Raw genomic sequence first — 12,768 nt, forward strand, 5'->3', positions numbered from 1 at the left:
CCCTCCTGCCCACCTTCCCGTGCAGCCTGCCCCGATGCGGCCTGCCCCCCATGTGCAGGTCCGCCCCCGCAGGAGCTCTCGCAGGGGCCACCCCTCCCAGGAGTAGCTCCTGCCCCTCCCAGTTCAAGATCTACTTCACCTCCCAGTTCAAGATCTCCTCTGCCTCTCCCCCTTGTAAATAAAAAAATACAAGTTTTTTCTGTTCAAAACAAAACTTGTGTTTGGTGTTTATTGGGAGGGGAGGGACTGGGATGGGAGGGAGTTGTAAAGGGAGACCGAGGCAACTCTACTATGGGTCCTGGGCGAACATGTCCGTCAAGGCCTCCCGGATGCGCACCCCATCCTGGTGCGCCTGGCGGATGGCAGCTGTGTGGGGCTGTTCATAGGCCTGGCCCTTGGCTGTCATCCATGTGGGGAGGAAGCCTCCCCACTCCGCTCCACAAGACTGTGGAGCACGCAGCCACTACCTCCGTGGCGTTCCGCTCACCCATCTCGAGACGGGTGAGCAAACACCGGAAGCGGGCTTTCAAGTGGCCGAAGGCGCACTCCACGTGATTGCGGGCCTGCTTGAGGTGGTCATTGAACCAGGCCCGGTTCTGGGCTGGCCGCCCCATGTAGGGCCTCATTAGCCAGGGCAGCAGGGGGTAGGCCGCGTCCCCGATGACACATATGGGCATAAGCACATCCCCGACAGTCAACTCCCACCGGGGGAAGTAGGTGCCCGCCTCCAGCCTGCGAAACAGACCGGAGTTCCGGAGGATGCAGGAGTGGTGTGCCCTGCCGGACCAGCCCACATAAATGTCTAAGAAGCGGCCATGGTGGTCCACGAGGGCCTGGAATACGATCGAGCAGTACCCTTTCCTGTTCATAAAATGGGCCACTCAATGCTCCGGGACTCGGACAGGGATGAGAGTTGCATCCAGGGCTCCCCACAGTTGGGGAACCCAAGGGCAGCGAAGCCGGCCACTGTAGTGTCCACGTCGTGCAGGCGGATGACTCTTGGGAGCAGGACTTCGTTGATGGTGTGGACGACCTGCAGAAGGGTAAAGAGAAACACAGGGGAACACATCACATAAGGCAGGGTGAGTGTGTGCTCCCTTGGCCCCCCACCCTGTGATGCCCTCTGTGCTCGCACATACACACACACACACACACACACACACACACACAGAGCAGGGTCCCCTCGCCCCACGGCCCTCTGCCCCCTATCAGCAGGCCTGTGCAAGGGAGGGACGGCCCAAACCCCTGGGTGACCCAGCCTGGAGTCCTGGCTGCCCCTCCCCACTTCCCCTGGGACTTACCTCCATCATGATGACACCGAAAGTGCATCTGCCCACCCCGAACTGGTGTGCCACCGATCAGTAGCTGTCCAGGGTGGCCAGCTTCCATAGTGCGATGGTGACCCTCTTGTCGACGGGGATGGGTGCCCGCAGCCGAGTGGTGGCTCTCTGGAGCGCATGAGCGAGCCAGGCACACAGCTCCAGGAACATCCGCTTTCGCATGCGAAAGTTCTGGAGCCATTGCTGGTCGTCCCATTGCCCCAGGACCAGCCGGTCCCACCAGTCTGTACTGGTGTCCAGTTACACAGTGACCTCTCCACCCTGGGGTGGGGATGCCACAGGGACACCATGGCCTCCCTGGTGAGGGAGTCCAAAGCGATCTGCACCTCCAGGTCCTGGAACAGGAGGGCAGCAGCCTGGAGCACCAGCTGCAGGCACTCCAAAATGGCCAGCAGGGGCCAGAGCAGGTACATGACCACCCCTGGCTCCATGGCAGAAAAAATATGGGAGATGAAAAAAAAAAAAAAAAACCAAGCAAAGGCACTAAGTGACAAAAAACAGTGGTGACCAAAAAGGGAGAGGGCAACCACTAAAACTGATACGGCTGACAGTCCCTGCAAGAGGTCCTATAGTACACAGCAGGAGAGAAGCGGCTGTCCAGGGAGATCCTTTTAAGCACGTGTCTCAAAGAAGCTCCAGCCCCTACCCCCGGAAAGGGCTGGTGCCCTTTTGCCCTCTGAAAAATGGTTCCAGGCTTCTGCTTTTGCACAAAAGCGTCCCGCCAATGTAGACGCGCTTTTGCACAAAAGCGCATTGTTATAACGATAACTCCGGGACCAATCTAGATGCGCTTTTGCGGAAATACTTTTAACGGAAAAACTTTTCCGTTAAAAGTATTTCTGGAAAATCATGCCAGTCTAGACGTAGCCTAAATGTGTAATGACATGAACTGAAGTATAAATATAACTACATGTTAGGAAAAGCACCACAGAAGGAGAGCAAGAGGAGTAATATTGCATAATGAAAGGAGATTGAATTGATGTGGCTGTGGGTTGTTTCCTTTTACCTGTATGATCTTCATATAACTTTTGGAATTTAGTGCAAGATCTTCAGCTGCTGTAAACTAATGGTAGAATTCTTCTGGGTTTAGCTGAGTGATGCTGATATATGTCAATCATTTGACCTTTAATTTCCTAGGTTGTTTTTGAAAGGAAGAAGAATAGGAATTAATAAATGGAAACAAATAAGGTGAACAAATGACACATTTCATGTGTCTGGTATTTTCTGGATTTTTTTTACCAGACAAAAGGCCCCAAAACTGGACTGTCCGGTAGAAAACCGGACACCTGGCAACCCTGTAAGTCGGACCCGGTGCAGGCACCAAGTGATGGGGACTGCCGGAACTTTGGGAACCAGAGACTGTGGGGTGGGGGTTTGTGGCCCAAAAGGGGGCTGAGAAAACTAAGAGACAGAGTAGGAGGAGCACTAGAAGGGTGACAGTCAGGGTGACCCTAGAACTCTGTTACAGACCAGCTGACGGCTGCTGGAGGAGGAGGGAAAAATAGGAGGAAAGGGTCGGAGAGGAGGGGGCTTGTGCTGAGGGGAGGGGGGCAGGTCAGGAGAAGAAAGGGGAAGGCACCAAGGGACAGAGTGCAGGAGAGAGACAAATGCCAGGGGGCCAAGTGGAGACAATGAGGAAAAGGGCAGGAAGGGAAGTGTCAGTGAGAGGGGGGACAGGATGATGCTAGGAGAGGAGAGGGGAAGGCCTTTGTGGGGCTAGAGGGGAGAAAGGGAGGTGCTGGGAGAAGGCTTGAAAGAAGGGGTGGGCATGAGGAAGGCAGGGATGGAGCAAGGCATGTGTGGGGGAACAGAGGAATGAGGAGAACAGGGAAAAAGGGGGCAGGGGCAGTGAGGGAAGGGGAGGCACCAGTAGGGTGCAGGGGTAAAGGAAGGTGCAGGTGTCAGGGGATTCTGCGGGTGAAGCAGAAGGGCAGACACTTGCAGGGGAGGGACCAGCACCAGTGGAGAGAGGCAGGGCAGGTGTGTAGAGGGAGGTGTTAGGAGAGGGGTTGAGGAGGGGTAGTTCACATGATCAGAGTGAGGCTACTGGAGGAGTGGGCACAGGGCCGGGAGGGGGCGGGTCTCAGGAATGCTGAAAAGGGCAGGAGTCAGGACAGTAGAGGTGGGTGAGGTGTTGGGGGGGAGGGCAGCAGGCACCAGGGGAGCTGAGGGAGCAAAGGGAGGAGATATGGCAGCAGAGGGAAAGGGTAGAGGTTTATAAGATACTTATTAATAACTTGGGTGCACAGTGGCACATCCAAACAAGCCATAAACTCAGTACTGGTGCATAACACAAAATTTATTGTGCTCATGGGAGGAAACTCTTAGAGGGGACACTTCCCCCAGCTTCTCCACCCTCCAAGTTAACGTCACACACATTGGGTTAAAGGAATTGCAGGATAGTTGAATGGGGGCGGGGGTTTGGTGAGGGCCAAACTAATCCTTATTGGTAAGAGGATGGTGGGAAAAGTCCTGGGGGGGGGGTCATATAACATCTTTTATTTCTGGTCATGTGTCCATATTGCCCCAAAAGTATTACCCCCAGAGGCGTGGCTAACGGGGGTCAAAGAGTACATTTTGAAAACATTATTTGGGTGCACACCCTAATGAAATGTGCTGCACACGCCTATGTTTACAAGTTTGATACCTGTCAGAGAGGAATGAATAAAGATATTGGCTGGCTCCCACACTACCTTCCACCTCCTAATGACTTAACCAACCAACAAGATATAGAGGTGAAAATTGTTCTGATGAGCATCTTTTAACTTGAACAATCTAATTCAGTGTTCCTCAACCTTTTTTTTATAAAGTACCCCTTTAAAAAATTGTAAGTACCCCCAGTTTTCACACACAATTTTTTTCTACCATTGCAACACATTTGCTCAAACAACTTAATCATAGCCGGACGGTGCTGAAATTTTTAGGTGTAAAAAGTACGAAAATAATAAAGTGCTGTAAAACTTAAAACAAAAATTCAGTCTTCTCCAAATTTCAGTTGTGTTGATGTACTTCCCAGACTTCTCTAGAGTACCCCTAAGGGTACTCGTACCACTGGTTGAGAAACACTGATCTAATTCACTACTTTTTCTCTTTTTTTCTCCTCCTCCTCCCATCCTTTATTTATTCTTGGATCTGGACTTTCAATACTCCAATCATCTGAAGAAGTGGGTTGTACTCACAAAAGCTACCATCTACATGTTTTGTTAGTCTTTAAGTTGTTTAAGTTTTCCAGTTACAGACTAACTCGGCTACTCCTCTGAAGACTAAACTGGGATATCAATCAAAATATGCTTTATTCCCACACCAAGTACCTTGCAATGTCCATTTGTTTTGGTAACAGAAGGAGATAAAGTAACTGTTTATTCTAAACATATTTTTACTATCTACATTGGATTATAGAATAGGCCCCTTTCTGACCCAAATGTACGTATTGAAAGAAGTGTCCTGGGAAGGGAAGAGTTTGATTGTTTTAAAAAATATATATTTAAATAATTTCATATAGGTTATCTTGTCAGAAGGATAATGGTAAACATATGTTCTGTGGAAAAGTAAAAATATTTTGTTTTGTAAAACTATTTGCTTGACTTCTCCAGTTGCCAAGCTTACTATGCACTATGGAGGGAGGAGTGGGGATAGGGAATGACATGCAAAACACTTTGTACCTTTAGAAGTGGAACAAATTACTAAAATGAATCAAGATATTATGTTTCAGTAGCAGATACATTTAAATATTGGTGCCAGCAACAACTATCAATACAAAGAAAACATTTTGCCATGGCAAAAACTCATGGCTAAATAGTTTGTATCCAGTGGAACAGGTCCCATGCTGATTAATGTGTAAGAACACAATGCTAGTAACCAGTGCCAGCTAAGACAAGAACAGGCCATGAAGAGCTGAATGGTAGTACACTTTTCACAGAGCTTTTGAAATTGGTGTTACTGGCACTTGTTAAAGGGTAACAAAAGTGGTGGGAACAAGGCATCATTTTTAATGGTTGACATAAAATAGACTTAAGAGATGTTAAAGGAGAAAGAACATGTCCTTGGAGGACTGTTAAAGAAAAAAAAATCCCACAAAAACCAAAACACTGTAATTACATGTTAACACACTCAGTGACCAGAAATTCTCTATTTTTTTCCTCAGAGGATAGCAAGAAAAATAAAACACTGGTCCTCAGAGATGGAGTAAAGCCGCATTATTAAATTTTAACATATCCCCTCAGAACTCTTACCTTTGCTAATGCCAGTATTTGGATAGGAGACATCCAATAATCTACTAGTTGTTGTAAGAAGTTGTGTTAGATAGAGAGTTTGTTGGTAACACTATGTCCTCAGATTCAGCACTGAACAAGTATAATGCTAGAGGGCACTGTGTTGCTGGAAGAAACAACTTCCTGACCATTTGCTACTTTAGAGCACAAAGAGGATGAGAGTCCTGAGCAAAACAAACTACACAGGAATGGTGACTTTCTTCAACTTTCTGTCTGAGTCACTAAAGACAGAAGGGACATGATTCTGCTGCAATGTGTTAAATTAAACCACTCTAAGCACCATCAGTTTCCACTGATTTCAATAGGCGTGGAGGGTATCCCATGCCATGGGGGCAAATTCAGGTGCAATTCCACTCCCTCTCTGAGCATAGACCCAGGTGTCAGACTGTGTGTCTTTATTTCTCTCACAGTGGCATCCTGTGATTCACTCCCTCTTACCTGAGCCTGGGCTCCAGTGGGTTCAGCTGGGTTCTTCTCTTCCAGGAGCCTGTTACAATTCTGGCTAACCTGACAGCCTTCTTAAAACCAAAGTATCATTTATTTTTACAGTAGGAAGAGAGAAGAAGAAAGAATAGGAATAATTTTAAACCCACAAACAGTGCACAAACCTTTCCATTTTACCCAACACTCCCAATAACAGCCTTCCCTCGAGAGAGATTCCTCTTCAGTTCAGCCAGGGCTCCTTTGTTCAGAACAGCCCCTGGGTTTTTCCCTGCTTGTTAAAATCAATTCCATAAGATGCCTAGAGCTGGAAGGAAAAATCTTAACACACAATTGTTTGGGCAGTGTTTCTTAACAACCCTGAAGTGTTTACTGAGGAGTTACTTAACTTAACCTATTGTTTCCTTCCTGCTTGTTTCCTTACAACCAGTTGTTAAACTAAACCAAACCAATCTACTCATATAGTAAACATTCCAATAACTGGGTCAAAATACAGTATTCAAAGTATTACAGAGCAACTCCGGCAACAAGATCGGACCAAAGAGCTACAACAGAGTGGGCCTATTTGAAATCATGGGATGGTAAATGGCCTGCTAATTAGGGGCAGAGGACTGCAGGGCAATTAGGAGCAGCTGCAGGGAGCTGGCCCAGGCAGATTAGAGCCAGCTGATTTTACTTCAGGCCTGCTGGAGACCTTTAAAAGCTTCCCCAGTAAGGAGATTGGGGAGAGAGTGAGAGGATGTAAGGAGAGACAGAGAGTAAGAGTTTGAGAAAAAGCTATAGCAATTATAGTACTAGAAATAGCAGGTGAGGAATCCCAGAATAAGTGGTAGGCTCCCTATCCCAGGAAACAGCTGCAAGACCCAACCCCTGGCAAAGAAGAAAGGTTGCCAGCCCCAATGCTGGCCAGGGAAAAAGGGGAACCTTGCCAAACTTCAAAAAAAGCTGCTCAGCCTCTTGCTGGGTTGGACCCTATCAAGAGTTAAATGATGGCAAACATGTGCATTGAGCCAAAAACAATTGATCAAATGCTACAGGGAGTTGGCTTCCTTGACCGTGGGATGCTATTCCAGGAAGGACTGTTAAGCAGGGGTGGCGTTCATCTTTTGAGGAAGGGGAAGACCATATTTGGATACAGACTGGCTAGCCTAATGAGGAGGGCTTTAAATGGGGTTCAATGGGGACAGGTGACCAAAGCTCATGGGTAAATGAAGAACATGGAGACTTGGGAGATGGGTCGGAAATGGGAAGGAGTGTGGGCTATAATAGCAGAGAGAAAGGAGGAACAAGGCACAACTGGGAGGCAAGATCAAATCAGTATCTTAGATGTCTATATACAAATGCAAGAATTATGGGTAATAAGCAGGAAGAACTGGAAGTGCTAATAAATAAATACAATTATGACATCATTGGCATCACAGAGACTTGGTGGGAAAATACACATGATTGGAATATTGGTATGGAAGGGTACAGCTTAGGAAGGACAGGTGGGGAAAAAAGGGAGGAGGTGTTGCCTTATCTATTAAAAATGTACACACACGGACTGAGGTAGAGATGGTCATAGGAGACGGATGTGTAGAGAGTCTCTGCGTTAAGCTAAAAGGGGTAAAAACCAAGGGTGATGTCATGCTAGAGGTTTACTACAGGCCACCTACCCAGGTGGATGAAGCTTTTTTTAAACAATTAACAAAATCATCCAAAACACAGGATTTGGTGGTGATGGGGGACTTCAACTATCCAGATATATGTTGTGAAACTAACACAGCGGGGCACAGACTATCTTAAAAGTTCTTGGACTGTATTGAAGACAACTTTTTATTTCAGAAGGTTCAAAAAGTTACTGGGGGAAAGCTATTCTAGATTTGATTTTAACAAATAGTAACTGGTTGAGAATTTGAAAGTGCAAGGCAGCTTGGATGAAAGTAATCATGAAATCATAGAGTTCCTGATTCTAAGGTATAGTAAATGGGAGAACAGAAAATTAGAGACAATGGATTTCAGGAAGGCAGATTTTGGTAAGCTCAGAGAGCTGGTAGGTAAGGTCTCATGGGAGGCAAAACTGAGGGGAAAAACAACTGAAGAGAGTTGGCAGTTTTTCAAAGGGACATTATTAAGGGCCCAAAAGCAAGCTATTCCGCTGCGTAGGAATATGGCATAGAAAATATGGTGAAAGATCATCTTGGCTTAACCAGAAGATCTTGCATGATCTAAAAATAAAAAAGGAGTCATATAAAAAATGGAAACTAGGACAAATTACAAAGGATGAATATAGGCAAACAATACAGGAATGCAGGGGCAAGATTAGAAAGGCAAAGGCACAAAATGAGTTCAAACTAGCTACAGGCATAAAGGGAAACAAGAAGACATTCTATAAATATATTAGAAGCAAGAGGAAGACCAAGGACAGGGTAAGCCCATTGCTCAGTGAGGAGGGAGAAACAGTCACAGGAAACTTGGAAATGGCAGAGATGCGTAATGACTTCTTTGTTTCGGTCATCACCGAGAAGTCTGATGAAGGAATGCTTAACATAGCGAATGCTAGTGGGAAGGGGGTAGATTGAGAAGATAAAATAAAAAAAAGAACAAGTTAAAAATCACTTAGAAAAGTTAGATGTCTGCAAGTCACCAGGGCCTGATGAAATGCATCCTAGAATACTCAAGGAGCAGATAGAGGAGGTATCTGAGCCTTTAGCTATCATCTTTGGAAAATCATGGAAGACAGGAGAGATTCCAGAAGACTGGAAAAGGGCAAATATAGTGCCCATCTATAAAAAGGGAAATAAGAACAACCCAGGAAACTACAGACCAGTCAGTTTAACTTCTGTGCCAGGAAAGATAATGGAACAAGTAATTAAGGAAATCATGTGCAAACACTTGGAAGATAATAAAGTGATAGGAAACAACCAGCATGGATTTGTAAAGAACAAATCATGTCAAACCAATGTGATAGCTTTCTTTGATAGGATAACAAGTCTTGTGGATAGGGGAGAGGCGGTGGATGTGGTATACCTAGACTTTAGTAAGGCATTTGATATGGTCTTGCATTCTTATCAATAAACTAGGCAAATAGAACTTAGATGGGGCTACTATAAGGTGGGTGCATAACTGGCTGGATAACCATTCTCAGAAAGTACCGTGTTTTAGCATATATAACCCACAGGTTATGCAAGGTTTTACAATCCCTCCTCCACAGGCTATACTCGTCCGTGTGTTATACAAGTTTTTTTTTACTGAGATTACAGGAAGACAAGACTGCTTTACTTGATAAAAGCAGCATATTTTAATTTAATAATAGTGGCAGTGATGTTAAAATACATTAAAAGTTAAAACTTTAATGTGAAACTAATAATAAAAGAATAAATATATGGTAAAACAGTTTGTCATAAAATACATAAGCTCATTCATTCTGCATTACTAGAATCAGTGGTAGCAACATTCTCCTCAGTGTCTGAGTTTTCAAAACCGTCAAAATTTTTGTCATTGTCACTGTCTTGAAAAATATCCATAAAATCCATAACCAAGGCTAGGTGAGCTTCGGTGACGGTTGCGGTCTGTGGTGCCAAATTAGAATCACTGTCATAGTTAGATTCGGAGCTAGATGAGTCAATGTCAGGAAGAATTTGACATTTATGAAACCCATTCCAAATAGTAACCTGTTTTATTCTGTTCCAAGCAGCAAAAACCCATTTGCAAACTTCCACCGTAAGTTGCATGGTGCTGCCGACCTGCCGGAGTGAATGTGTGTTCCCCATTTGTCATCCAATTGTCCTATTCCTCTCGGACGAAGCACTTGAACGGGTGGTTGCATCAAGTGGTTGCAACTTGTAGATCAGTTCACCTGGAATTACGGCGATATGTGCACCAACAGTGTTGATAGGTTTCTGAACTGAAGTTTCTTTATGGGCAGCCAAGGAATCTAAAAGCAGCAGAGATTTAGGATTTAAAAAACCACATTTTCGTGCACAAAAGTAGCTATCTGTCCATGTCTTCATAATATCTGTGTTCATCCAGCCCTTTTTGTTACAAATCACACAAAAGCCAGCCGGCAGTTTTTCTCTAGGCATTATTACCCTCTTAAAAATCACTATTGGTTTTAATTCATCACCATTTGCCATGCATGCCAACACTACAGTAAAACACGGGCGTTCATGACCGGCGGTTGCTACACTGACTGTTTTCAATCCAGTTTCCACAACAGACCAAGTAGCGGGTATATCAAATGACACGGGCACCTCATCCATGTTAATAACGTTGTTTGGTTTCAAGCCCGGTTGGTTAATTTCTTTATGTACAAAAGTTTTAAAATCATCCATTTTCTTCTCCCATTCATTGGGAAGCCGTTGGCCAACCAATGTCCATGTGCGAACTGACAGATTGTTTCTCTGCATAAATTTGTACACCCAATTTCCTGAGTCCCCATTAAAATAATAGATTTTCTGTTCCATAGCCATAAGTCGAGCCTTGAGCTGTATGGCTACCATCGACACTGCCCTTTTGTTCTCTCTCTGTGCACAAACCCACTTCAACAGGTTTTCTCCTAGTTTCGGCCACTTGGTTTTCTTTCCACGGTGCGTTCTTTTCCTAGGGTGTAATTTCTCAATCTCTGCTTCTTCCTTTCTCCACTCCCGAACAGACTTCGTTGACAGAATATTTTCTCCTTGCTGCTCTGTTTCCATTGTCCTTTGCATATATCACAAGACACAATTTAAAATCGGCTGTGTAGGATTTTCACTTAGGCATGTTTAAAAAGTTTTAAGATGTTTTAAATACTTTAAAAAAATTCATTACAAGTTAAAACTACTAAAGGAATAAATAAATGGTAAAACAGTGTGGTTTAAAGGGGTTATATACCAGCAATAAGGGTTGTAGCATACTTACTGCTCTGTGTCATCAGCTGCAGTTCATTAACACTTCATTACAGGTGCTGTTCATTAACAGTACACACGGTTCATCTCCCGTGGGCTATACATGTGCACAGGTTATCTAAGACTTTTTTTACACAATCAGGAAAAACCGCAGGTTACGTACGGGTGCGGGTAATACACGAGCACAGGTTACAGATGCTAATTTACAATAGTTATTAACGGTTCACAATCCTGCTGAAAAGGTATAACAAGTGGGGTTCTGCAGAGGTCTGTTTTGGGTCCAGTTCAGTTCAATATCTTCATCAACAATTTAGGTATCAGCATAGAGAGTACGCTTATTAAGTTACAGATGATACCAACCCGGGAGGGGTTGCAACTGCTTTGGAGGACAGGGTCATAATTCAAAATGATATAGACAAATTGGAGAAATGGTCTGAGGTAAACAGGATGAAGTTTAATAAGGACAAATGCAGAGTGCTACACTTAGGAAGGAACAATCAGTTTCACACATACAGAATGGGAAGTGACTGTTTAGGAAGGATCACGGCAGAAAGGAATGTAGGGGTTATAGTGGACCACAAGCTAAATATGAGTCAACAGTGTGACGCTGTTGCAAAAAAAGCAAACTTGATTCTAGGATGCATTAACAGGTATGTTGTGAGCAAGACACGAGAAGTCATTCTTCTTCTCTACTCTGCGCTGATTAGGCCTCAGTTGGAGTATTGTATCCAATTCTGGGCACCACATTTAAAAAAAGAGGAGGAGAAATTGGAGAAGGTCCAGAGAAGAGCAACAAGAATGATTAAAGGTCTAGACAACATGACCTATGAAAGAAGACTGAAAGAATTGGCTTGTTTAGCTTGGAAAAGAGAAGATTGACAAGGGACATGATAGCAGTTTTCAGGTACAGGCAGTCCCCGGGTTACATACAAGATAGGGACTGTAGGTTTGTTCTTAAGTTGAATTTGTACGTAAGTTGGGTACCCCAGGTGTCCCTGATTCAGCTGCTGCTGAAACTGACCAGCGGCTGACTACAGGAAGCCCGAGGCACAGCTGCTTTGCACCGGGCTTCCTGGAATCAGCCGCTGATCAGTTTCAGCAGCGGCTGACTTGGGGTCACCTGGGGTAGAGCAGCTGGGGTGTTGCCAGGTTGGTCCCCGCCTGCTCTGTTCCAGAGCCCCAGCTGCTCTGTCCCAGGCGTCCAGATTCAGCTTTTGTTGAAACTGACCAGCAGCAGCTGAATCGGACATGCCTGGGGCAGAGCAGCTGGATTGCTGCTGGATTGGTCTGGTAGCGCCGACCCTTGGCGCGGCAGGACCAACCCGGCAGCACCCCAGCTGCTCTGCCCCAGGTGTCCCCAAGTCAGCCGCTGCTGAAACTGACCAGCGGCTGACTACAGGAAGCCCGAGGCAGAGCTGCTCTGCCCCGGGCTTCCTGGAATCAGCCACTGATCAGTTTCAACAGCGGCTGAATCTGGACACCTGGGTCAGAGCAGCTGGGACACTGCCGGGTAGGTCCCTGCAGCGCCGCACCTCGGCGCTGCGGGGACCAACCCGGCAGCACCCCACCTGCTCTACCCCAGGTGTCTCCAAGTCAGCCGCTGCTGAAACTGATCAGCGGCTGATTCCAGGAAGCCCGGGGCAGAGCAGCTCTGCCTTGGGCTTCCTGTAGTCAGCCGCTGGTCAGTTTCAGCAGCGGCTGACTTGGGGACGCCTGGGGCAGAGCAGGTGGGGTGCTGCTGGGTTAGTCCAGTAGCGCCGCACCTTGGCGCTGTGGGACCAACCCGGCAGCCCTCCAGCTGCTCTACCCCAGGTGTCAGCGAGAAAAGCTTGGTCTGATGGGGAGGTGTGT

At 46.0% G+C, this 12,768-nt stretch overlaps 1 long non-coding RNA gene across 1 annotated transcript; it reads right to left on the reverse strand.

The window, feature by feature from the left end:
* Positions 1-232: 232 nt before the first annotated feature.
* LOC106732126 (uncharacterized) lies at positions 233-6,473 on the reverse strand. Its single transcript, XR_003089694.3, has 3 exons — positions 6,220-6,473; positions 2,347-2,473; positions 233-1,033 (listed from the first exon to the last, which is right to left on the reverse strand). It is a non-coding gene; the product is annotated as an uncharacterized LOC106732126 (long non-coding RNA).
* Positions 6,474-12,768: the final 6,295 nt, after the last annotated feature.

Source organism: Pelodiscus sinensis, chromosome 9, assembly GCF_052426305.1.
Source record: "Pelodiscus sinensis isolate ZL-2025 chromosome 9, ASM5242630v1, whole genome shotgun sequence".
In the NCBI taxonomy this organism is placed as follows: domain Eukaryota; kingdom Metazoa; phylum Chordata; order Testudines; family Trionychidae; genus Pelodiscus; species Pelodiscus sinensis.